Consider the following 27,977-nt stretch of genomic DNA (forward strand, 5'->3'; position numbering starts at 1 on the left):
AATCTATTAAGTTCAAAACATAAATAAAAGGAGATACAAAGTCTAGACATTTTAAAAGGCTTTAAAGTTTTAAAGGAGATCAGTGCTACTCAAGCCAAAAAGTTAACGGGGATATTGTTATGTGCTGTGCACACTTAGAAAATATCATTGAAATTTATGTCATATGTGCCTGACATATTGAAGCAAGTAAAATGACGTAAATTTAAATTACAAATGACGTAACTTTCCGTCACATTGAACTGAACTGAACTGAACGAGGCCAATTTTACAACACAGATCTAGATGCAACCTAAACCTTTTTCGGACGAAATATAGCAAGGAAATGATTATTTACCTGTCTAATTACAAAGGGCTGATATTGAGCTATTAAACGACTTACCGACAACAGTATATCAACGTTTTGGCCCTAATCGATTGAAAATTAGGGTACAACGTTTTATAACAAAGTGGTTGGCTAACATTCCATCCTGGGATTTTCAGCTCAAACATATGAGCAACAGCACATTATCTACTGTTTGGTTCAGGAAAATTGATGATCGCGTTCAATTGGACCCAGAATGTCAAAAACACTACTTGATATAATAGCGAAGAATATTGTAGAAGATTGTACCACGATCAAAATTAATAAAATTGGTGCTTTAACCATCTGAAGTATATCATGCAATACTGCTTGTATTTCTTCAACATAGCTTGGAGGTAACCACTAAGCGCATCATAGCCACCTATGACGCTGGGCGAGCTGAGGCACATGTCGCATGCATATAAGTGACTGTACGGGAGTGCTGATCTAAGCCTAACTTTCAACAACTGAAAAAGTAATGAAAATGAGATTGAATCCAGATACAACCTTCTGCAATTATGTTCATTAGGTATCAACTAGTGTATTTGTCACTCTGGGCTTATTTGAACGCGAACTATTAGTATACGGAACGAAACAGTGACATAGGGTCAATTTTCAATATATTTGAGACGAATATCCCATACAAACTTCATAACGATTGCGCCAGCTGGTGGAGCAACCAATTGAGTTGTAATTTTGAGAGAGCGTTTTTCTTACCCTAAGGCTCATATCTAGGGGGTGCCCCGTTAAGTTTTACAACTTTTTTGTTTAAGGGCCAGTCTAGTCCATATTGTAAAATATTTTCCGTAATCCATCGCTGCTTTCCATTTAGAACGATTTAAAGGCATACCCGCAGCGAAACGAAGCAATTCAAACTCAGGGAACCGTTGGTTTAGAAATATTTTCATTCTAATCAAGCAGCACCATTTCCACGCCCTCCCTCGACCACCACCAATCGAACACATTTATCAAAAATTCTTGCCAACTGTCACATTCCGCCACCTGGAATCCACGCAGCATCCGAAATTATTCGGAAATTTAATATCCGTGAATACCTTTCCGCTCAACGACGCCCGGAACAACACCCAACAATGCTCCGTATTGTTCTCGGCAAACGACCGGCAGGAATGGCGTCCTTGTCCTTGGTCCCATCTAGTCCTTCTTGCCTCCTCGGAACCGGCTGTATGACAGCCAATTCCAGCGAGTTTTTTTTTTTTATCTTATCATTTATTTGGCAGGCTCAAGCGCTCTTAGGCATTACGGAGCCGGATTCTATTGATTTATTTTACAAAATCATATTTGCTTCTTATTATCTAGGTTAGTTTTGGGGAACCGTAAAACTCGCGGTTTGGTCGAGGTTAAGGAGTACAATCATTTTTGGAAGGGATGGGAATTTTGGGTTTACTCGTTGATCTTCAACAGCAGCATATTGTAGTGGCGTTATTGGTGCTGATCAACGCAGAGTGGACATGACGACAACCTGTAACGGTACAAACAAACGGGTTTCGAGGGAAACAAGGTGGACATCCAAAAAACGGGAAGGGGTATACGAGGTGGACAAGCGGAACAAAAAAGCATATTATCAAACAAAAACGTCGATTTGCTTCAAGAACTTGTAAACAAGTAACATGTAGTCAAAGTCCAGTCTACCCAACACATCTCTAATGTCTTCCTTGTCTGGTTTTCCTCGGGCCCTGAGAGATATACATAGATTTGATCTGGCAATTCCGTATTCGGGACAGTACCAGACAACATGGTTGATGTCTTGGTAACCAGCTCCACAACCACATCGATTATTAATATTATGAAAATTTATTGGCTTTTATCGGTGAATGCAATACTGTACTCAGAGTGAAAGGGAGTAACGAAAGTAATGAAATGACAAGATGGATAGAATCGCAAGCGAGCGACGAGAGAAATGAATAGAAGTTGAAAATTTGTTTTTAACAGAGGGCCATATGTGTGAACAACACAATCGAAACGACAAATCGTTGCCTAACGTCCTGGTCTTGAACGGCTAGATGTTGTAGTGTTGGTCACTACTAACACTAGACAGGCAAAAATTTGTCGCCTCGACCTGTTAACTATATTGTTCGGCGTATATAACAGTTCTATCGATCGTTGGCATATTTTCGGAGATTGATACGAAATGACGTTACTTATTGGATTTTTCGCGTCTAATCTCGCATACCCCTAATTTGCCCAAGTGATCCTATTCGAACTGACGTTAAATTTCTTTGCCAAATTGATTCTACATTTATAAGGTTTAATCACCGCATGACTTTAATATTATGAAAATTTATTGGCTTTTATCGGTGAATGCAATACTGTACTCAGAGTGAAAGGGAGTAACGAAAGTAATGAAATGACAAGATGGATAGAATCGCAAGCGAGCGACGAGAGAAATGAATAGAAGTTGAAAATTTGTTTTTAACAGAGGGCCATATGTGTGAACAACACAATCGAAACGACAAATCGTTGCCTAACGTCCTGGTCTTGAACGGCTAGATGTTGTAGTGTTGGTCACTACTAACACTAGACAGGCAAAAATTTGTCGCCTCGACCTGTTAACTATATTGTTCGGCGTATATAACAGTTCTATCGATCGTTGGCATATTTTCGGAGATTGATACGAAATGACGTTACTTATTGGATTTTTCGCGTCTAATCTCGCATACCCCTAATTTGCCCAAGTGATCCTATTCGAACTGACGTTAAATTTCTTTGCCAAATTGATTCTACATTTATAAGGTTTAATCACCGCATGACTTTAATATTATGAAAATTTATTGGCTTTTATCGGTGAATGCAATACTGTACTCAGAGTGAAAGGGAGTAACGAAAGTAATGAAATGACAAGATGGATAGAATCGCAAGCGAGCGACGAGAGAAATGAATAGAAGTTGAAAATTTGTTTTTAACAGAGGGCCATATGTGTGAACAACACAATCGAAACGACAAATCGTTGCCTAACGTCCTGGTCTTGAACGGCTAGATGTTGTAGTGTTGGTCACTACTAACACTAGACAGGCAAAAATTTGTCGCCTCAACCTGTTAACTATATTGTTCGGCGTATATAACAGTTCTATCGATCGTTGGCATATTTTCGGAGATTGATACGAAATGACGTTACTTATTGGATTTTTCGCGTCTAATCTCGCATACCCCTAATTTGCCCAAGTGATCCTATTCGAACTGACGTTAAATTTCTTTGCCAAATTGATTCTACATTTATAAGGTTTAATCACCGCATGACTTTAATATTATGAAAATCTAGCCGTTCAAGACCAGGACGTTAGGCAACGATTTGTCGTTTCGATTGTGTTGTTCACACATATGGCCCTCTGTTAAAAACAAATTTTCAACTTCTATTCATTTCTCTCGTCGCTCGCTTGCGATTCTATCCATCTTGTCATTTCATTACTTTCGTTACTCCCTTTCACTCTGAGTACAGTATTGCATTCACCGATAAAAGCCAATAAATTTTCATAATATTAAAGTCATGCGGTGATTAAACCTTATAAATGCACATCGATTATTATCTGCGAGCCCTATTCGATAGAGATGCGAGCCTAACGAGTAGTGGTTGGACATCAGCCGACACATTATCTTGATAAAGTCGCGACTCATGTTCATCCCTTTAAACCACGACTTCTTTGACACCTGCGGGAGAATGGAATGTAACCACCTGCCCAAATCCCCTTTATCCCATTTTTGTTGCCAACTGAGCAAGGTCTGCTGACGAGCAATTGTGAAAAATTCTTCGAAGGCGATTTGTCGATCATAAATATCGCCTTCCATAGCGCCCACCTTGGCGAGTGCGTCCGCTTTCTCATTGCCCGGAATCGAGCAATGCGAGGGGACCCAAACCAAGGTGATGGTATGATTCGACAAAGCACTCAATTTAGATCGTATTTCACTGAGAAAATACGGTGAGTGCTTTACCGGCCTCATTGAACGTATAGCCTCGATGGAGCTGAGACTATCCGTAAAAATGAAATATCGATCAGAGGGAAGAGAGGCAATTCGCTCTAATGCATAGTGTATAGCCGCTAATTCTGCGACGTATACTGAACAAGGGTTCTGAAGTTTGTGGGCGGCGCTATGAAATTCGTTGTATACACCAAATCCAGTGGAATCATTTGTTTTTGATCCGTCAGTATAAAACGTTCTGTCGCTGCTGACCTGGCCGAACTTGTTTGCAAAAATTAGTGGTATGAACTCCGATCGGAGCAGATCTGGAATTCCATGGGTTTCTCGCCTCATGGTCAGATCAAAACCTACAGTGGAGTTGGAGAGATTTGGGAAGCAACTACGATTGGGAGCATTCAAAGAAGGGTTAATCTCCAGACTCATGTACCAGTAGTACAGTGTCATGAATTTTGTTTGAGGATTTCGTTCGATTAGCTTTTCAAAATTTTCAATAACCAATGGGTTTAATACCTCACAGCGGATGAGGAACCTGAGGGACAATTCCGCGAAACGATCTGATAAAGGAAGGACTCCTGCTAATACTTCTAAACTCATTGTATGAGTCGAGTTCATACAGCCTAACGCGATTCGAAGACAGCGATACTGGATACGCTCAAGCTTCAGAATGTGTGTTTTCGCGGCGGATTGGAAACACAAGCTACCGTATTCAAGGACCGAGAGGATTGTAGTGCGGTATAACATTATCAGATCGTCCGGGTGGGCTCCCCACCATGTTCCGGTCAGTGTGCGCATGAAGTTGATTCGTTGTTGGCATTTCTGATACAGATACTTAATGTGCTTTCCCCAAGTGCATTTGGAATCGAACCAGACCCCAAGATACATATGTGAAAGACCCTGAGTTAGTTCCTTACCCATGATTTGAAGCCCCAACTGTGCTGGGACATGCTTCTTAGAAAAGACAACCGACTCAGTTTTCTCCGGAGAGAATTCGATACCCAGCTTTAAGGCCCAAGTAGACAAATTGTCTAGAGTATCTTGCAGTGGGCTTTGCAAATCATCCGCCCCTGGTCCTGTAACAGAAACAACGGCATCATCTGCAAGCTGTCTTAGCGAGCAATTTCCCACGAGACAATCATCAATGTCTCTGACATAAAAATTGTAAAGAAGGGGGCTTAAGCATGAGCCCTGGGGGAGACCCATGTAACTAATTCGTGAAGCTGTTGAGGTACCGTGAGAAAAGCTCATACGTTTCTCAGACAACAAATTGTACAAATAGCTGTTTAATAATGGTGAAAGCCCACAGTCGTGGAGTTGGTCTGAAAGGACATCTATGCATACTGAATCAAAAGCTCCCTTAATGTCCAAAAACACAGATCCCATTTGCTCCTTTTGAGCATAGGCCAGTTGAATTTCTGTCGAAAGCAGCGCAAGACAGTCGCTCGTTCCTTTGCCTCTGCGGAAACCAAATTGTGTATCTGATAGAAAACCGTTCGATTCAACCCATTTGTCAAGCCGAAGAAGAATCATCTTCTCTAACAGCTTGCGTAAACAGGACAGCATCGCGATAGGGCGGTACGAGTTGTAATCCGACGCGGGTTTTCCGGGCTTTTGGATGGCAATCACTCTCACTTGTCTCCAATCATCCGGAACAATGTTGCTTTCCAGAAACTGATTGAATAAGTTCAACAAGCGCCTCTTCGCGACGTCTGGGAGGTTTTTGAGCAAGTTGAACTTAATCCTATCCATTCCTGGGGCAGAATTGTTACATGAAAGGAGAGCAAGTGAGAATTCTAGCATCGAAAAGGGTCTATCAACTTCGTTTCTTTCGGTCAAGTTAACGCGAACCTTTCCGTGTACTGGAACGGAATCAGGACACACTTTCTTGGCGAACTGGAAGATCCACCGAGAAGAGTGTTCTTTGTCTTCATTTACCGCTGTCGCGTTCCGCATTCTTCTCCCGACGGTCCATAATGCTGTCATGGAAGTTTCCCTAGAAAGCCCGTTTACGAAATTGCGCCAATATCCTTTTTTCTTCGCTTTGACGAGGCTACCAAACTTGCGTTCAAGAGAGGTATAGCGCTCATAGTTTTCACGAGAACCGCGTTTCCGGTATTCTTTAAACGCGACGGACTTTTCCCGATATACTGCGGTGCACTCATCATCCCACCAAGGGGTGGGTGGCCGTCTTCGAACTTTCGCTCCCGGTATTGGTCGACGCTGTGCTTCAATAGCACTGTTGATAATTAACTCGGATAAGAACTGATACTCTTCCAACGGAGGAAGAGCATCGACCGACTGCTCGCCATCGGAGATCGCTTTAGCATATTTTCCCCAGTCAATGTGCTTGGTGAGGTCGTATGCTACGTCGATCTGGCGAGCCTGACACGAATCATTGGAAATTGAAATTTTGATAGGCAGGTGATCACTACCATGGGGATCTTGAATTACTTTCCACGTGCAATCCAATGATAATGAATTCGAACAGATTGAGAGGTCTAAAATACTTGGAGGAGCTGGAGGTTTGATACGTGTTGCTTCCCCAGTGTTTAAAATAGTCAAGTTGAAGTCGTCGCATAGGTCGTATATCAAGGTTGAACGGTTGTCGTCGTACATTGACCCCCAGGCTGTACCGTGTGAATTGAAATCACCTACAATCAACCGTGGGGCTGGCATAGCACAGCAGATGGCTGTAAGCTCTCTGCGAGATATCCTGGCACTAGGCGGTAGGTACGTACTTGCTATGCTAAAGCTTTTTCCTCGTATGGTAACCTGACATGCAACTACTTCAGTGCCTGTCATCGGGGGAAAATCAATTCTATAAAAGGAGTGGAGCTTGTTGATCCCCAATAATACCCCTCCATAACCATCCCCACGATCTTGGCGAATAATGTTGAAATCGTGGAAAGAGAGATTCTTATCAGAAGTTAGCCATGTTTCACTGAGAGCAAATACGTCACAGCGTGTGCTGTGAACTAAATACTTAAACGCTTCAATATTTTTAGTAATGCTTCTGCAATTCCACTGTAGGATTTCGACCATATCCCCGACCTCATTGGATGTATTATCCATCGAAAGATATGAACGATTCAAGAATCGGCCATTTTGAAGCCAGTCGCTTCAGAAGAGGTTTTATGAAAGAAAGTGCCTTACTAATAAGGTTTCTTATTGCGGGAGAGACTTCCATTACTTCGAAGATGATTTCCACGATCCCAGAAAGCGTTATTTTGTCGGAAGTTTCGACATGTTCTTGTCGAGATGTGAAGATGTTTGTTTGTTGGCTTTCCGGGCGAAAAACTGGGACATCTGGGGTTTTAGATGATCCCGGAAGTGAAGGGAAATCTCCAGGTTTGAATTTAAAACCTGGGGGAGTAACTTTAGTGGTATTTCCGTCACTTCTTGACTTTTTCAGGGAGAGTCGAGAATTCTGTTGAGCAACAGGAACATGAGAAGGCTGCTGACGGTGCCTTCGTGCCATAGCTCGCTTTCGCTTTGTTCCTGTTTGTATAACATTATATTCTTCACCCGCCTCAGAGTCAGAGCCTTGGTCATCATCAGGCAGGGTAGTAAAGAGGTTGTTACTAGCGATAGAGTGGGCTGGTGGAACAACAGTCGGTGCGATCTTCTTTAGCATTTCTGCGTAAGATTGCTTTGACCGTTGTTTTAGAGAGCGTATCTGATGTTTCTCCCGCTCTATAAACTTCGGGCATGCAGTGAGCTCATGTGGAGCTTGACCACAGCATGAACACTTGGGATCAGAACTGCAGGCACCCTGCACATGTAGCTCACCGCATTTTGCGCACCGTGGCTTGTTACAGCAGAAAGGTGATGTATGACCAATTTGCTGGCACTTATCACAGTGCATAACCGTCGGTTTATAGAGGCGAACGGGCAACCGAAGTTTCCCGATCACCAAGTAGTCCGGAAGCGCCGATCCAGAGAAAGTTACACAAAACGAATTCGACGGCTGTTTTGTGCCATCAGGAGCCACCTGGTTCATTTGTCTGGCATCAAGTATGGCGACCGGAGGGACGGCACGGTTTTTAAATCCTCCAACACCAGATTTGATGTCAGCGCAACTCAAAAACGGTTCGGTGACCACTCCTGCGATCTCAATTTCTCGACTTGGAAGGTATACTCTGTACTCCATCGAGAAGAGTTTGTAGGCAACAATCTTATTGGCCTGTTCACGATCACTAACCGTGACACGCAATTTGTCACGACTAGGAGCATCTACTGATTCGATGCCCCGAAACGACTTTGCCTGATCTTTTTCTATTTGCAATTTGTTCAATGGTTTGCCTTTGGGCCGAAAGAAAACCAGAAAGGGACCCTTAGATCCGGGTGGATAGGCTTTTAGGCGGGGGGTCGCTTCCTTAACAGTACCAGAAGAGGAGGAGAGCACCATGGGTTGGCTTACATTACGTGTATTGGAGGAGGTATCCATCGGCACTTGAGCAGAGGCCAAACATTCATATGACGGAGATTCAATCGATTCACCATCTTCCGAGGGGATAGGACTAGATGAACCGTTTGTACGGAATGCGTATCCTTGCGGGGTGATAGGGAGGGTGGGTGAGACTTCGTTGGTCTCCATTTCCGTGATATTCTGCGGAATCGATGTTAGAACGACATTTGACCGGTTTGGATTTGATTCATCATCCGAGGATATTTCGTATTGCGACGGACCCCCGCCTTTATCGTTTGGTTCCATTGTGGGGTGAGACTACCCCACCAGGAAGAGTTCAAAATCGTATGTGCAATCAATTTTTAGCACCCAGCAGATAGATTTTGAACAATATTTGCACTTAACAATAATAATAACGAAATAAATAACAACTTATTGTAAATTTAAAAGTGCGGTTAAGTTCGTTTGCACTTCAGGTGAATCAATCACCTTAAAACAAAAGAAAAAAAAAATGAACAAAAAAAAATAATACTGAGGTAGACAAATTTACCTTTAGGTAAATTAATCACTAATAATAAAAAAAATGAAAAAAGAAAAAAAAATATTTACAAAAAAAAAAATAGTAAGAAAAATAATTAACGCAAAAAGGCAACTACACACTGGTAGGTGAGTTGATCACCGGCTAGCGTCGAGAAGAAAGATAGGCGGGCAGACAAAAGAGATCGGCAGAACGAAATAAATACCTATTCATCCAATGTAACCGACTGGCTTCTCTGCACTGCTGTTGTTTTTCGTAAACACGTGCAGATCCGCAGATGAATGTATTGTCCGGGACTTGCTGTTCGCAACGATAGGCACCCGGTAGGCAACACAGCAACGATGATTTGAGGCCTCTTCTGTGCTGCTGTTGCTGATGCTGATGATGATGATGATGGCAATGATGGGGATGACACAATGTTGCGACGAATGGCCTTCGGTAAAGCTGGACAGTCCAACCAATAGGCTAGGCTAAAGGCTGGCTGCTTCCGTGATCCGAAACGCGGATGATCGGTTCTTTCTACTGGAAAGTGTAACGCCGTAAAAACCACGCAACGCGAGGGGAAAAAACGGTTCACTTCGCTGTGAGAGCAATTTGCTTTGAACGATAAGGAAACTGCGCAAAACACAACCGATACTGGCTAGCGTTCGGAAAGGAATGAATTCCAGCGAGTTGTTGTCGCTCACTTTCACAATAATTTCCCAACAATAATGGCTCCGAACGCTGAACGGGAGTGGGAGGGGCGTGCAGGCTTTATGAAATCATTTCCTTCGCTGAGCACGGGAAATTAAAATCATTACTTTCGACTCCATCATCCCTCATTTAGGGGGTAGCCCTCATTCCTCATCATCGTCACCAGCTTGTTTGCTCGCTGTTTGCCAAAGAGTGTCAGTCTTCCTTCAGTCATCAGTTGCACGGCACGACTTGGGTCGAAACTTTTATCGAAAAAGGAAACGGAGCTCTTTTCTGCATCGTGTCGTGCCGTATCCGTGTCCCAAGCGACGAGTCGTCAGTGGCCCATTAAAACAAGTCGTTAAAGTTATAAAAGATGAACGATTTCATTTTTATCTGTTTTATGACTTTTTCACCTGTCCTGTTCCATTTCCGGGATTTTCCTAACTTCACTTTCCGCAGCACCGGCGCTTTTGCCCGGTCAGGAACTTCGGGACGACTGTGTTGTTAGGGTGGGGCTTATATCCCAAAATTTTGACCATTTGATTGATGAAAACAAAATTAGACAATTACACAGCTCCATTTTAATTTATATTATAATCGCTCTAGTTCTGCGCGCGTGTGTAGTATACATGAGATGGATGGATACGAATTATGAAAAGGATCTGCATGATTTGTGGGGATTTGACTTCGAAACTTGTAGAACTTCTAAGTTATTGGGTCACCAAGTTGGTAAATCACTCATCTAGCATACAAGAGTCCTAGATTCGAATCCCAGCCGAGCACGATTTTTTTTCATAATTTCACTCAAAATTTATCTATCTTTACCACACGTAATAAGTTAATAAATTTCGTATAAGATTTTTTGAACTAATTCAACAACCAACATACTAAACTTATGACAAGTTCATAACATCTTTAAAACTGCACTTACGCTCCTTGAGCCACCTCTAATTCTTCGCCAATAATTCTCATTTTTTCATCGAATTTTATTATGGGACCGATAGTCATGTTTCCACTATGTAAATTTAAATTACGAAAGATTTTGGAAAATAGGTCCCCACCCCACCCTACTGTGTTGTGTGTTGTGGACGATGTCGTCCTACTCCTAGCGATGGTGTCATCTTTCTTCGTTTGAAGCGGTAAAAGCATCATTCGGAAGCCGCCGAAGCCACGTGCTGAAGTAATAAACGTTTTATAGTCATGAAAAGCGTGCACACTGAAGTTTCCGCCAAGCAGTGTGAAGTTTGCTTGTTTCTCCGGAAGAAATGGCTATTTGCTCACGCGACACTTTTGCGCAAAAGAGGCAGCAGAAAAATGGCACGATTCTATTGTGTCTTCGCTTGAAATAAGTGTGTATTCTTGTGGCTTTATCTTTGCGTCGGTTGATAATATTTTTATTAAATTAAATCCTTACCGTCCTCCTTCGAACTGGCAGAGCTTTCCTCCCTCCAGACTGTCGTGCGGCAAGTGGTTTGGATTGTTTATCCCATCTCATTCAGACAAGTTTCAACTCAGTGCCATTGCCGCCAACCAGAATCAGGTGGTGATGGCTGTGGTGATGGTTGTGCTATCTGTTTCTGTCTGTTTGGCTAACTTTTAATTTATAAGTCACTTATCTGGCAAACCCCATTCTCCACTGTCTTGTGGTTTTTGTTCTATCTAGAGCAGGACTTCCCAACCGGTGGTCCGAACCCCTTGAAAGTCAATTTTTCAAGGAGGGTCAAGGCCATTGTAATTGCAAGAAAGTATTTTTGCTTGCTTTCAGGGTAATCAAATCCTACATTTCGCTAAGCTACATATTTTTGAAATTTTTACATATATATGGTCGGGGTTCTGCTAAACCGCACCAAGTGCCAAAATCTTTATTCCGAGATATTTTACTTTAAAGTCTTTTCCTGTACTAGTTTATCGCGGATGATAATTTGATTTTTTTATCGCTCACATACGGTTAACAGTGTTCAATAAGTACACCGAGATTAAATATACTAGTAAATCATCAAAAATTAACGATGTGATTGGATTTCATTAAACAATATGAAGCACTCAGTTCACTCTGGCTGAACGAAAATTGAAAAATGTGGTTCTTGGTTCGGTATTGTTGGATGTGTTTCACAGTTTTCAACAACACAAGTAAAATTGGAGACAAATGATGTTTATCATCACCGTGCATGTTGGAATCCATGTCACGAGTGTTTATGGGAAGGATTCGTATGTATTGAATCAAGGTTCTCACGTGTTCATACATAGATCCTAATGATCGAAGAAAACCATGAATTCGCTCTGCCAAAGCGCACCAAGTTGCTCCCATTTGGTGCACCTTTGCTGATCAAGTTCACAGTTCAATGCGTGAAGTGTTTACCAGGAATCACCATCTTTACAGATGTACATTGACCTGCTGATGTTTTTCTGCAATATAAATATAATCACAGAATCTAAAAGTTGTTCGATTTCCATCACCATCGGATAGAACATCAGGAAAAAAAGTTTCATTGTGATTCGAACTCTTGCCTCTTGAGTGGTAATGTAGTGTGCTACCACTAGGTCATCTTCACTTCTTGAAGGAATGGTGATAAACTTGAATCAAGTAATGTGCAGTTTGTCTGACGGAGTTTGATGGCGATAATGCCATTTTCTGAACAACTAAAGCGCACCAAGTCCACCTGAGTTGTTCACAAAGCATCAGATTAAATTAATTCGTTTTTTTCATTACGGCTACTGTATGGTTTGATAAACATATTATATAACAAGCTAGTGCAAGTATGTATTGCATATGAATGCCTTTACTCCATGTCTTAATGTGATTTTCAGATAAACAGTACTTAGTGCGGTGTGGCTGGATAAAATTTGAAAGAAAATAGATCAACGCCACCGGAGCTATATTTAATTTTATTTAATCAATTGCTGCCCAATTTCACTGGCCTCTATTTCTATGAGTTGCTTGGGATGGATAAATTGTAAGAATATAGAAGGAAGTTGAAAAAATATAGCTTTATATCTGAAACATGAATTCCCTCTGATGACGTGCGTTGGTTTATGGTTCGCTCTGGCTGAACAAAATTACAGTTTTACATGTCCATCCAAAGAAAATTCTTGATGTAAGATTACAAGGGACTGTTCAAATTACTTGATATTTTTATGGTAAAAAGGTAATGATTATTTGAGTCCTCTGGTGTAAAAATGTCGATAAGGAAAAAAATGGCACTTGGTGCGGTTTAGCAGAACCCCGACCATATGTTAAATGCAACATACATTTTCATCCTAATATAGCAAGAATACTTTTCAAAACGCAAACTAAAATCGTTACTAAATATTTAAGCAGTTTTTCAATTTGACAGATTTTTCAGAGATATTTATCTGGGAGATCCTTGAAAAAATCTTGGAGTGCTCCCTAGCGATGATTTGATAGGATGATTTGTTCCTTTCAAAACTCTTGACAAATGTCGCTCAAATTATTGGTAGAATGCTCTCGAAATTATTATCAGTGGATTTCTTCATCATTAACGAGTAATTTCTGGCAATATTTGTAGCAGATACCTGTCGTAGGCGGGCCTTCATTATTTTTCGAAAATACGAAATGTTATAAGTTCGCCATTGTAAAGTGCTCGTTTTGGTAAGAAAAAAATCAGGTAAAAATTTGAAGTCCGTACGTGGACGCTAAGTGGTCCCCCAACGACCCTAAAGGTATTATGTGTAGATGACCGCCGTGCGCCAAATCGAGCTCATTGTTCTAGAACACGCGGCATGAGTACGAAAAGCCACTAGTAACAAATTGATAATCAGCATAGAATTTAAAGTAAAATAGTATATTATACTGTGGATATCTTCATAACACTGCACGCTGACAACCAATTCAGAACCACAAAGGGATCGTTCAAATATTACGTAACGCAACGGGGGGAGGGAGGGGGTCTTCCGTAGTGTTGTTACGGTCCATACAAAAAATTTAAATTTTCCATACAAAGGCTGTTACGTGGGGGAGGAAGGAGGTCCAAAATTGGCTAATATTGCGAAACGTAATATTTGAACCATCCCAAAGAAAACGAACTTCTGCGCTGATTTTCAACGCGCGCAGGACAATTTGTTACTGGTCGCTTTCCGTACTCATGCTGTGTGCACTAGAGCAGCGAGCTCGTTTTTGCGCACGGGATCATCTACGCCTAATACCTTCAGGGCCGTTTGGGGACCACTTAGCATCTACGCACGGCCTTCAAATTTTTACCTGATTTTTTTCTTATCAAAACGAGCACTTTATAATGACGAAATTATAACATTTCGCATTTTCGAAAAATAAGGGACGGCCTAGCCTTCATTAGCCGCGGCTACAAAGCAAAGCCATGCTGAAGGTGTTTGGGTTCGATTCCCGGTCGGCCCAGGATCTCTCGTAAAGGAAGCTTCTTTGACATCCCTGGCCATAGAGTATCATCGTTACTTGCCACAGGATATACGAATGCGAAAATGGCTACTTTGACAAATAAAGCTCCTCACTAAGCTGAGAAGCATGCTCTGTCCCAGTGAGGACGTTAATGCAAAGAAGAAGAAGAGCTGTAGTAGTTATCCTTGGTGGATTTTTGGGTGAATTTTTAATAAATTTCTGGCAACACCTTCGGAGAGTTCCCAATGAGATTTCATGCGACTTATGCCCACAAACAAAATTGTTCACATTGTCCATGCTAGCTTTCAGAACTGATGCTGACTGGATTATCGGTAATATTGGAAAACTCGTAAAAATTTCTTAGGAGTTTCCCAAGCAAACCTTCGAAATATTTCTGGCAAATTGTCTTACGACTCGCAGAAGGGATTTTTCGGGAATCCTTCAAAGGCCGTGGCCTGCATGATTCATGTTCAATTTTGGTTAGCCCTTATTTTGGATTTAGAAGGGTCGTCCTTAAAACAAAGTAAGCTCTCAGTTAAAAACTGTGGAAGACTCACAGAACACTTAGCTGAAAAGCAAGCTGTGTCTCAGTGGAGGCGTACTGCCAAGAAGAGAAATTAAACCCCCCAAGCAAGCTTTGCACTTGCCTTGATCCTTTCCTATGATTAAGGAACTTTTTTGAAGACAGAAAGTCTCCTTTTTCAAGACTTTTCTACTCAAGTCACAGTAAACTCTACATATATTGATATTAAAAGCTATTTCCTCTTTTCTAATGCAAGTTTTCGAAGCATGAGCGTAACTAAATACGTCCCATTGGAATAGGGAAATTTACGTATTCTCGTCAGTCTAAGCCGATGTCGCGTTTCTTTTTTAACTGTCCTGGACATCAGCAGACAAATTGCGTGTTTGTCTGTTTACATGTATATACTGCTCAATCCTCTATCGATTCACACCGTCAAACTTGTTGACAGCTTTCTGGAACGTTTTTACACTTCGAACATCTCTTGTCAGTGTGACAATTGTCGGCATGCTCATTCTATTCGGCAATTTTCCCATAAGGGTTGCAGGCGAATCACTTCGGCAGCTCCAAATCAGTTGCATTTTGAGGTATTTTCATTTGAATTGATGGCATATCTGGCGAAATTGTTTGTTTAGTTTCAGAAATCTCGTCAGCGGGAAGCTGACAAAACAAAGAATCATCTGAATGTTTTCATTGGTGTGTTTTGATAGAAGAATACTGTGTATTTGGATTTTGAAATTTTCAGATAATTCAGGTATTGATAAGAGTTTACAAGCCAATTTTTCCTCAACATGTTTTTTTTTCTGGCGCGAACATGATACATGATACTTACTTCTATAAGTAGATGAAAAAACGGAATTTAGTACTATACCTTTTATTTCCACTAGAGTTTGTATCTGGATACAAACTCTAGTGGAAATAAAAGGTATAGTACTAAATTCCGTTTTTTCATCTACTTAATTAATGAAAACAATGTTTTATGCAACTTTGGCGACCTGTAGCTAAAAATTGTGACGTGCTGGAACATTTCTGAGAAAGCCATCAGATTCAGCAACCCCAAATCTACTAGAGACACATAATTTGATTCTTGAGACACGCAAAAATGTCCTTTTTGTTACGCTGTGTAATTGGAGTCTCTGATTAAAGTGCTAATTTTGAGATTCTCTACACTACACAAAAAAAATCAATGCATAAATAGAAGTCATTTCAATAGCGCGTATCAACAAATTTGCTGGATATCCTGATGAAATCTATTTATTGCCGAAAAGCGAATCAATTAATCGATTAAATTGTACTTATTCGACGAAAAAATTAGTAGTTTTTTAAAGAATAAAGTAATGTAGTAATCTAGTAATATTGAAAATCCAGTTAATTTGATGAAATTAATTTCACTGATTTGTTGAAAGAGGAGCGAGTCAAGAGGTGCGGCGAAAGAAAGCATACCATTGATGCAAGTCTCTAAAATGTTTCTATTTTTAATAGAAGGTCTCTTTTTTTAAATCAAAATGGTCTCCATTGTTCAAAAAATTTATTCAAGAATGCCTTTAGTTACACCAGTTACTACGATTACTTTAGGAAGTACAGCATTTTTTGGAGACAACAGAATCCTTGGAGAAATTCGTATAAAAGATGTTCAAAATTATTGCTGTAGTAAATATTGAATTCATGGAGATTTCGTGCAAGGGTAACTTGTGCATGAAATGTTGGAGAAATTTCTGGAGGAATTTGATGATGAATCTTCGGTAGAATTTATTGAGTTCCTCAATTGACAAATAACAGTGAGGTTAAATTTTGCAAAATCCATTTCGTAAACTCATAATTGGGGTTTGCCAGACAACTTAATTTTGATGAAAATGTAGGAAAAATGTTGTTGACATTTCTTTTATCATTTAGGTGACAGCAAGTCAGAATTAGCTAATCCAATTTCCAAATTTTCAGAAACATAACCCAACTTTTATTTGTCAATAAAGCAGATTTTACGCTGCTCAACTGATTTCCTTCAATTTCTTAGATAAACCGTATATGAATTCACGAAAGAAGACATATGAAAGTGCTAGGAGAATTAACTGAAAAAATCGGCGTAGGAAATCTTTGAGGAATTTTGTAAAAAACTTGAACAAAATTTATCCCATAACTGTTGGGGATTTTCTTGGGACAGCTCCTGTAGGAATCTTAAAAAGATTTGCAAAAGTGATTTAGAGACCATCAGTGATGTGAAAAACTCAATTTCTCATAACTCACGCTTGAGATTTTTCATGCGTGAGTTGTCAATCACGCAACTTAGCAGCCAAAAAATCATGGCTAACCTTTTTGACTCATTGTCTCGTATTTCCACAGTTTACTCACACACGGCAATAATTTCTTGTTAGTCTGGTAAAATTATAGTAATCATTTTAAACGTAAACAACAACATTTGGGTTTCACGAGTTTTTGACGGGTTTTGCGACTGAATCATTTTTTACGGTTTGAGTTGATTGAGTTATTTTGCATCAACATCTCAAGCGTGAGATTTGCGAGCAGATCTCTAATGAGTTTGCTCTCCGGGAGAGCGCATTGATTGAGATTTGAGTGTGAGTCAATCAATACTGCCTAACAAAATCAAATTTAATACTTGAGGGTATCTCGAACTTATTCCAGGGAGGAATTCTTTGAAGAATCAATAAATGAATCTTTTGAAAAAATACCTACATCAGCTTCTGATGAAATTGCTGCAAAAAAAATGTCTGGCCGGGTTTCCTAAAAACCTTTTTTTTTCTCCTGATTCCAACGCAACTAGGATTGTCATGTCTATTACGGATCAAACCAGCCGACGGTGTTTTGAAAAAAAAAAACTGAGGTACGTAGATGCAAAAGTCAGTTTGAGCAAATTGAGATGTAAAATTGTGAAAAATAATGGAATCGTTCTGGTGATCCAAAGGCGTATTTGATTCACGCGCCCAGTCTAGCGTATTGGTGGGCTTCGAGTCCATCAGAACGACTCCATTATTTTTCACAATTCAACATCTCAATTTGTTTAAACTGACTTTTGTGTCAGCGAACTATTTTTGTTTTATTTTTTAAATTCCTGTATGGCTATTTTTTGGTTCCCGTTCTGTCTCGTTTTTGTTCCTGTTCAAACTCTTTTTGTTCTCTATTTTCAAGCATACGTTCGTTAAAGTTCCTATTTTAAAAGAACTCAGTCGCTATCAGAACTGATAGTAAAAACATTTTGTAATCAATATCTTGAAGTTTGCGAAGTACAACATAGTAAAAAATTCCCAAATAAGGTTTTCAATAGTACTCGACCACATTATAAGCTGTATTGAATTTACCAAACTTAATGTTTATAACTTAGTCAAATTCGTCTTTAAATTTTGATTTCGATTACCTACACTGTCATGAATTTTAAAAACGTTGGGAACCACTGATCTAAAGGTATTTGGATGGAAAGCATAAATGTCTAAAGGCCGATATTCAGATGACTGTTTACTTTTCTTTCTTAACTTATTTTTTTAAACTTAATGACTGCAGGAATTATGGAATCAAACATTATAATGAATTTAAAAAAAACAATATTTTGAGTGAATATTGTTCTGAAGAGTTTTTCACACGCCATTGTTTTCGCGTTTTTTATTGTAGCGAAAACTCAAACGCAATTCGCGTTTATCTCGTTTCTCGAATGTTTTTTAGAACTACACTATCTCGTTACGCATCACTCGTTCTATTTGTATATTTGTAAATGCATTACCCAACAAAAAATAACATTTCCACCATATCAGCAACAGCACGAGAATCGTCTCCAAAATTTCCATCTCTATTTACCGAACCAAATGTCTTTTTCTCTCTCTCCCCCCGTGTGTCTTCTGTTGCGTCGGCTGCCACATCGCGATAAAAACCCCCATCTATCAACAAAACGACAATCACCTCGAAACTCCGAAAAAATACTACACCCTCCGAACCACCACCACCCAAAATATGCCCAACAAACTCGCCACCAACAGGTCTCTTAGGGAAGACAGCAGCGACATCTGCCTCAGGTGAGCCTCAAATCGTTTTACCCGGAGAGTGTCCTCCGTCCGTAGTTCCTACCTACCGCATACTCTTTCTGCTTTGAAACATCTGCGGAGATGTTGGCCGCGCTCCTAGTCGTTCCTTGTGTTTAATCTGGTTGTTATCGTTTGTTGCCTTCGCCTTGCTAGAGCTAGACAAAGTGTTGTCGCCGAGCCGTGTTGTGATCCTCAAACCCCTTTTGGCACCACCAGCTCGGCTGGAAAACACGGCGAAGCGCAGTTTTAATTCTATTTTGATGCTGTTTGAACCATAACCACCACCATCACCAACCGCCTGTTTCGTATTCATCTCAGTAGTGGTATCAAATTTACGAAAAAAAAAGATCAACATGCTTGTCTCCCGCTTTTTGCATCACGCAGCATTTTCCTCCCGAACAAATATAATACCGACCGGTGGCTGATGTTGTTGTGATGCTGCATTTAATCTTTTTTCCTTATTTCTCTATTGTTTCTGTGCAGTTTGTTCTGCTCTCTGATTTACTCGGTTGTTTTTAATCCTTTCGCCTTTTTTTCTTACCTGTCTAGACTACTGTTGTTTCTGAGGTTTCTGCTACGTTTTTAGCGTTTTCATTAGTGAGATAATCATTAACAAAATTAAAAGTAGGGTTTCCCCCTCTTTTGCACGTTTTTCTCCCTCACTTCGGTTGTTGTAATTGATTGCCTGTGGTTTTGTTTGAGTTGTGACAATTTTTGCATGAACTAACCTCTTTTTTACGTTTTCTGTGGACTAATTTAGCATGAACTTGTTGAAATTCTTTTATAGATCGTATTTGCATGAACTACCATCAGTGCACCAGATTCCGCTCATTTAAGGGAAGTTATGTGTCCAAATGTTGATTATAAAATAACTATTGTATCGATCAAAACTATTTTCATGTTACAATGTAGCTCCAAGTATAAGTTATCAGTGGCAAAATAAAAAGAATTTAAAAAACTTTCATATAAATCTATTTAATTGCATTTGTTACTGCATCTAAGTGTTCCTAATTCCGCTCACGGTAAACAGATTTCGGGACGAACTTACTAAAAAAATGCATTATTTCGAATTTTGTTATTCATCCTGATATTTTTTATGGTCAAACCATAGCTACTACTGCAATAAAGAAGGCTGTATACGATAATCGACATTTATTTGAAATTTTGTTTAAGTTTCTGCATGAGCGGTTATTGGAACACACAAAAATAACTAGTGTTTCAATAACCGCTCACGAGGTCTTGTGTTTTCAATATAAAGCATTATTTTATCAAATGAAAACAATGTCAGACGACTTCATTTAAAAGTTGTTAGTATTGCTAGAATATATCCGTGCGAAAAATTTTGGTTTTTGACATGAAAAATCAATGTTTACATTAGTGAGCGGAAATAGGGGCATGAGCGGATACTGGTACATTGATGGCATTTGACTTTTCCGAAAACTTCATAGTTGGACAGGTGATGACATATGTTGAAACTAAGTTCAAAGACATTTTTTAGAAAAGAAGCACGAAAATAATGCTAGTGTGTCGTCGAAATCCGTACGAGTTATCGCAATGCTTCTAGTAACAAATTTTCTTTCATATTTTGTATCACAAAACATGCCTCTCCAAAACAGGCTGTGCGTATTTGGAGAACTTGTAGTCAGGCTTGATAATACTCCTCAACATCAGCAGAGTTCGGTGACATACTCTAAAGCAGCATGCTACCTTTGCCTCTTTGCGAGGGAGCGAAAAATGTTATGCAGAGAGGCAACGAAAAATGAGCGAGGAAGATGCAGCACAAAACAAAACAGAGTAAAATTCCATCAAACAGAGTGTCATCATAAGTCCCCGAGGACTGTCTTGTTCGGGCGGCACACCTGTAAAAATCCTCGCATTTTTTTGCACTGTCATACGAATCGCTTGAGGATCTGTGTTGAAAATTTTGAGTTCAGTTTTTTCTCCTCAGAAAAACGGCAAATAGCCTCATCTTTGCATCGCATAGGAATATCTATCAAGCCTGCTTGTAGTAAATGCTACGATGAATTTCTTTCAAGATCTCTGAAGGATTCAGTTACTAGAGCAGTTTGTTTGCGATTTTTGTTGAATTTTTAACACGTTTTGAAGCAGATTCCTGGTAAATTTCTTTGTGATTTATGTGAGATTAAAGTATTGACGTTATGATTTTTTTTGGTTTGACCCGATTTTTAAAAGATTTGTCAGGTGTTGAACAGTCATGGGCATTTGCTCATCTATGGATTCTTCGATGATGATGTTTTTAAAAACAAACGGCTAGAATGGAGGGGATTAATGATTGCGTAGAAATTTCTGACTGAATGTATTGGCTTGTTTCATCAGAAATTAGGAGAAATTTATGGTAAAAACAAGGAAAACTTTCTGGCCTGATTCCGATTGGGATGAATTAATTTGAAAATCTTTACTGAAAACCAGAATAATCTTCCACTTACCTTTTGTATTGATTCCTAAACCAGAAGTAAACCAGAAATTTCTTTGAAATTTCTACCAAAAGATAAAGGAATTGTTCATAAACTTCATAAGAAATAATGCTAATGTTTATCCAAGAGTTCAGTAATTTATCAGACAAAATTGTAGGTATTTCACTGGAAATTCCATCAGGTGCACAATATAAGAGCTCTGCTAAAAACTGCACATGTGATTTATTCTTTTTCTATGTTTGAACTGTGTTCAGAATTCCACCAGGAGTTTTACAGAAATTTTATATTTTCCAGTGCTCATATAATTTCATCAATACTTTGTCTATAATTATAATTATAATTATAATCGAAAATGTCATATTCAACTTCTATAAGAATGTCCAAACATGGCAGTTCAAAACTTTTTGCGCGGGAGTCATAGCTCAGCAACAGGCATTTATTGGAAGGAAAAAAATGTTATTGGAAGGAAAAAACCTGCCCAGAATTTTGTTGAAAACCAACTTGTTTCTCGTAATCTTGTCCAGAATTCTACAAGAATCATTTTCTTTTGTGATAATGCTGTCCAAGATTTTACCAGAACCTTTCCTAGGATTAAGTACATAACCCATATGCAGTAATCTGTGAATATTGTTGATAGGATTCTGTCAGATCCCAAGATTTATTTTGTAATTTTGTTCATGATACTGTGAAATTGCTGTTTAGGATTTTATGTGAATCCTGCTCCGAATTCTTTCAGAATCCCACCTTGAATTGTGTGACTGTCCTTTTCTTTGTGAGTTTTTTTTTCAGATTCAGTTTATAAGGAAAGATTTTAAAAAAGTCAGATTCATTAAATCATGCCGTTTGAGGTCGTTTGGCATAAAGTCATTAAGGATAATGGTCATTTGACATAACAGCTTTTTGGCATAATGGCCATTTGGCATAACCAGAATCATACCCCTTCTTTCAAAAGATGCCGGTTCTTCATGAAACACTGTTATGCCAAATGACCTTATGCTAAACAGCTTTATGCCAAATGACCCAGGCTCATGGGATAACGCTGACTTTTCCTTGATGGCTAAGACGCAATATGAACTCATTACCTATAGAATCGAATGGACGACTGAGAAATTGCGGTGGGCGTGAAGTGGGTGGCAGCGTCTAATAAGAGACCTGACTGTATAAGAATCATGGCCAAGATTCTATTTAAAATCTTTCAATTAATTCTAAAAATGTATCTCAGTATTGGGCTTGAATCCTTCCCGGAATTGTACGAAATTAACGCCCTAATCTTTATGAGAATTCTGCCTATAATTGGTCGGTGTTCAAACAGATAAAGATACGTTAAGGACTTCACCAGTTCTAATTTTTCCGATTCATTTTCGATACAGAGTTATCATCAAATAGACATGTTCCATTATTACTAAAATTGACGCTTTTTGTATGAAAAATTTCTTTTTTTTTTGTATGTGGTTTACCTTTTGAGCTTAATCTGCCCTTTCCCCCAGAGCGTTACATTACAAATATTACAAAGATCAAGGACTATTCAGTATCAACCTGGGCTCACTAGATCAATTTTAAGTGACTTCTATAAAATAATCACTATCTATACTTCTGGAAAATAATCAAATATCATGATTCCTCAAGAAACTATTTATAAGGGTCAACCATTTTGAATTGATTTGAACACATCATGCAAGTTCCCAATGTTTCCAGCAAAGTGGTTACATGTTGTAGGAATAATTGTTGCGACATATCAAACTCTATAATTAGTTGCAACCTGAATGGAAATAGATGTCCACAATTTAGAATTTAGAAAAGTTTAAAAAACAAATCTCCCATGTCTACCTTACCTTCCTTATTATAAAAATAGTGTTCTGTGAAAATTTCAGCTTCTTAGGTGATGATTTGTAGGTGGCTCAAAGACGATGTAGGTTTATATGGAAATTACTATGGAGAATTTTTTGAAAAATGTTTCAGCTTTATAGGTGGGGATTTGAAGGTGGCCCAAAGACGATGTAGATTTATATAGAAATCACTATGGAGAATTTTTGAAAAATGTTCCAAACACGTTTGTACTTTAATGTTAGTACAAACTTATCATCCCAGAGTGAAAACTTATTCTTCGATTTTTTTAGTAAAACGATAAATAGCGAAAAACAATGAGGATTTTCATTTTCAAGAGCACAAATCTGCAGAACAAGGTATTTCCTTATTTTTTTTTATCATGTTATTTTTGGAAATAGTTTATATCAACCCAGGTGATCCACCGGTTTTCGACGATGGTTAGCTAAATCCAATTGGTACGATTAGCTTAATAATGATTGGAATAAATTTATACATTCATTAGTTTCATCAAACATCGAAATAAGTGAACAAAGGGCTATACTATTGAAGAATAATCAACTTGACTTTTGATTTTCAAAAAAACACTTTTTTTAGAATTCACTTTTGTTCAAACACTTGTTTTTAGAATCGCCATTTTGAGAACTAAATTTTTTAACAAAGCTGTGGGAAAGAATGGGTCAAGATAATACAACAAAGTGCTATTATTCTAATTGTTTTTTTCGTTTTGCTATCTATTTCAATTTCGATTTTTTTTAATTTAAATTGGAACATAGTTTTTCCGGCTTTTCTTTACAAATTTTCTCAACGGTGAAAAATTTTGTGGAAAAGTGTTTCCAGTTAATATTTTTTTTTATTCCTGAGAAAATTTGCTTTCATTTTCATAAAAAAAAAACTTTGTTTCTACGATGCTTCTTTCTTGAGTTATGATTTTTCAAAGAAAAGGCTCAAAATGGCACATTTGCACATTTTTTTACAAAATTGGCCATAGCTCAAAAACGAAAAAAAAGTACATTTCAAAAATTTCAGCGATTAATGCTTATGAAATTATCTTCTCAAAAATATTTTTTTAAAAATTTTCCACAAGTTGGAGCATAGTTTTTCCGGCTTTTCTTTACGAATTTTCTCAACGGTGAAAAATTTTGTGGAAATCTTTTTCCAGTTAATTTTTTTTTTTTCCTGAGAAACTTTGCTTTCATTTTCATAAAAAAACTTTGTTTCTACGATGCTTCGTTCTTGAGTTATGATTTTTCAAAGTAAGTACCGTGAAGGCCCCTAACTCTGCGCAGCTCCTAACTCTGCGCACTTTCACCAAAATCCAACAAAATCTGGTAAAATACCTACATTTTTGTTCAAAATTTATTTTCAATATATATTGCTACAATAGTAATAAAAAAGAACGCGAAAAATTTTCATGCCAAATTTACGTTTATTACTTTAATAAAAAACAAAAAAGCTTTAAAAATATTGAAAAACGTCCAAATTGGCTGCCCGTTAACAAAAATGCTAAGAGAGTACCTCATCACTTAAGTCATTTGAAGCAAATTAAAAAGAATATATTTCAGATTTTTAGTACGTAGGCACTAGTTTATTTATCGAGCAATCATCACTGGTAAAGTGCAACTTATTTTCTCTTCATTTTCTTATTCCTCTTAAGTGCGCATAGTAAGGAACCATTTTTCAACTATGTTCCTTACTATGCGCAGCAGTTATAAAACGTTATTTTCAACATACAATCAACCCTTCAGAGGTCGATATTGAAGGGAACCATCGAATTGCGACACCATAGAGATATGGAATAGAAATTCTTTGGAAAATTGTTTGAGGGGACCATCATAGTAAGGGAAGATTAAAAATGACGTCCATCATATTTTAAGGATTTCTACACTCCGTCGCCTCAATCCCCTGTCGCGATTTTTACAGTACCTAATGCATGCATTGTCACATTTTCGTAGACTCCTCCTCCCCTGAACGATGAACGTAATTTTTGAATGCTCCCTAATCATGCAATCAAATAACTTTGATTTTTGTATAGTTTCATGAGTCAATATCGAGTAATGGAACATCGAGGTTTAATCGTATGTACAATATAGAAACGCCAATAAAGTACTGTTATTGGTCTGCAATAGGAATCGTTCATTAATTACGTCTCGATTGAGTGATGAACAATACATTAAGAATGGATATACCCTTACGCTTAAACTATTCTTCGTATTTGGTTGAAATGTTCGGTTTTCACGTAAAACAAACCAGAACCAGGTTCTTATTTATTCTCTTCAAACCCGGATCCGAACCGAATCCGAGACAATAATTTAATACCAATCCCGGACCCGAACCGAACCAAAGACAATTTTTGTTTTATATTTTCTAGTGAAAATACATAAACAGTCAAAGCTAATTTTCCTTTACACGACAAGGGTTAACGTAAAAAAACACGTAGTTTGTACTCTTTTTGTATGTTGGTTTAGATTTTAGAAAACTAAGTTTATTACATGTTTTGGAAATCATATGATGATTTCGATTGTTTTGAGAGTTGCACTTAATGGCATTCAATTAAATTATAGATAAAATTCACTTCACTGGGGACGTAAAGGCGTATAAAACAAGAAAATGAAGATTAATTCGGAGTTTAAATGCTAGTAATGTTTTTAGTAAAATACTTCAACTGTTATAAAGAATGTATGTAGTGCGCAGAGTTAGGAACCTAAATGCGCAGAATAAGGAGCATTGCAAAAATGAGTGCGCAAAGTTAGGAACACGGACACCCTTGAGAAAAATTTAAAATTGGCAATAAAAATCATTACTTAGCGAAGCTTTTATATTTTTTCCTTATACATAAGATCAATAAGTATTTGCTTCCAAAATTTCAGAATATTGTGTTTTGTTTTCAATTAATTTAATTTGAAAAGCCTTAAGTGCGCAGAGTATGGGGCCTTCACGGTAGTGTCAGAGGAAAACAAAAAAATTCCAACTGAGTTTTCCGGGAAAATAAGCGACTTTGAATTTTTCTCAATTTTTTTAATTCATATATTGATGAGCCCTACCTGTGGAAAAAGTTTCATGAAAATCTTAGACCCTTCGGCCCACTTTGTACGGAAATAAAAAAAAATCCCCAATACCAAAACACTCGTTGCTAAGGACAACCCAGAACTACTGTAGAACAATGTTCTATTTCCCGCTGCATTTCCCGCATTTAGAGCCTTCAATGACACTACTGATTTAGAAAATCCATGTACCCAACATAGGCTACTTGATGAGATTCACGATTTTAAACCACTGTAGTGAGAGAAGCCACGTGATTTTCGCGAAATTCAAGCCTACTACTATTACCAATCACAGCCCTGATCATAACATTCCTCGACCAAATTTCTTTGGGAATCCAGGAATTGCTTGGAACCTGAAATTTCAGAAAAACGAGATAGAAAATTGACAAAAATCCGGCAAAAAGGTATCGGAGCAACATGAACACTAGTGAAATTTAGTGAATATAATATTCTTGAGGGCTGACAATCGTTCTGATATGTGAAAAGTCTCTTTCTTGATCACACTAGCTATGCAAAAAACTTCTCTGGGATCGTTACTTTGCACAAAAATAAGAATCTTCCACCGCCCTGCCTATATGCACAGCAGAGAAAGACTTAAAGTAAACTTTTAATGGACATTTGAAGCAAAATATAAACTTTTATTCCGTCAAAAAGTTCATAAACAATACAGATTTCATACAGTGTAAAAAAATGATGAAATATGCATATTATCAATGGATAGGGTCTTTCTCCACCATGTTTTCATTATGACCCTATTCTCCCCATATTCGAAAAAATAAGGAGTTTCTGGGAGAAATATTAGAAAAGTTTCTGAAGAAGTATTGGATGAATACTTGGAAAAATATGATTGAAAATTAGAAAAGGAATTTCTGAGAAATCTCTGTTGATTATCCTTGAAAGTTTTTTTTAGTAAAGACTGGATTTTTACCTGAAAAAAGTCATAATTCAGGAAGAAAGTTCTTCCACTAAAAATGCATGGTGGTTCTTGATAGTGTTGCGTCTTATTTACAAAAATGTTAATATTAAATGTATATTTTGGGCTTGAAGGTTTCAAATGAGTATTTCCAACAGGTGAGCTTATATTCGGCTTTCACCGCTTGATTCAAACGAATTATCAAGTTTGAAAATTGATCAATTGCTCGCAGTCTTATTTTATCATCTTGAACGAACGCTTAACAAAGTTTTCAAAAGTTATCTGACAGGTGTATTTAAGTAAAGTAAAAGCTTTTGCTCAGTTTATTCATACGATCAAAAACATACCAAGCCAACAAATCAGCATGATCTGGAAAACGACTAGAAGGTCAGGGAAACTCAAGGAATTGTATTTTCAAAATTGATTCGACACCCTGTTAAGTATTTTTGCCTTAGTGTAGGTACTGACTTGCATTCCAACCCAAATTTTCAAGTAACTTGTCATACATTTTATCATTCTGACCTATAGCTTTCAGCTATTAAGCATCCAAATACTGATTCTCATTCCGCACGATTACCGAGAACAATTAAACATTTAAAACAACCGGCTGCCATTACACACTACAATCGTTACTTGACCTGGAGACATACCGTTCCCGTTTACCACATTAACCAGGGCAAAAATGCAATAAAATCCCAGAAATGATTTCTGCGTCCCGTCCTGTTCGAGCTCTACGGGGTGTATGTATGTATTTCACCCGACAGGTAGATGATATTATTTGCGGTCACCGTCACCAGAGCAAGGCACATTCAACCGGGAGCGCGGCCGGAAATGGGTCCCACTCAGTTAATGTGGTGTGCGCCTCGCGTTTTCAGTGCTGCTACTCACTGCTGCTGCTGCACTCCAAGCGCGGAAGACCCGTCTCCGGGAAATTATTAAAACAATACCAAGCT

The 27,977-nt window shown here is 38.4% G+C and overlaps 1 protein-coding gene across 5 annotated transcripts in view; it reads left to right on the top strand.

The window, feature by feature from the left end:
• Positions 1-27,977, top strand: part of LOC5565883 (CUGBP Elav-like family member 2) — a 1,005,294-nt gene that overhangs the window by 958,872 nt on the left and 18,445 nt on the right. The gene's annotated exons all lie outside the window — the stretch shown is intronic.

Source organism: Aedes aegypti, chromosome 2 (genome assembly GCF_002204515.2).
Source record: "Aedes aegypti strain LVP_AGWG chromosome 2, AaegL5.0 Primary Assembly, whole genome shotgun sequence".
NCBI classification, from domain to species: domain Eukaryota; kingdom Metazoa; phylum Arthropoda; class Insecta; order Diptera; family Culicidae; genus Aedes; species Aedes aegypti.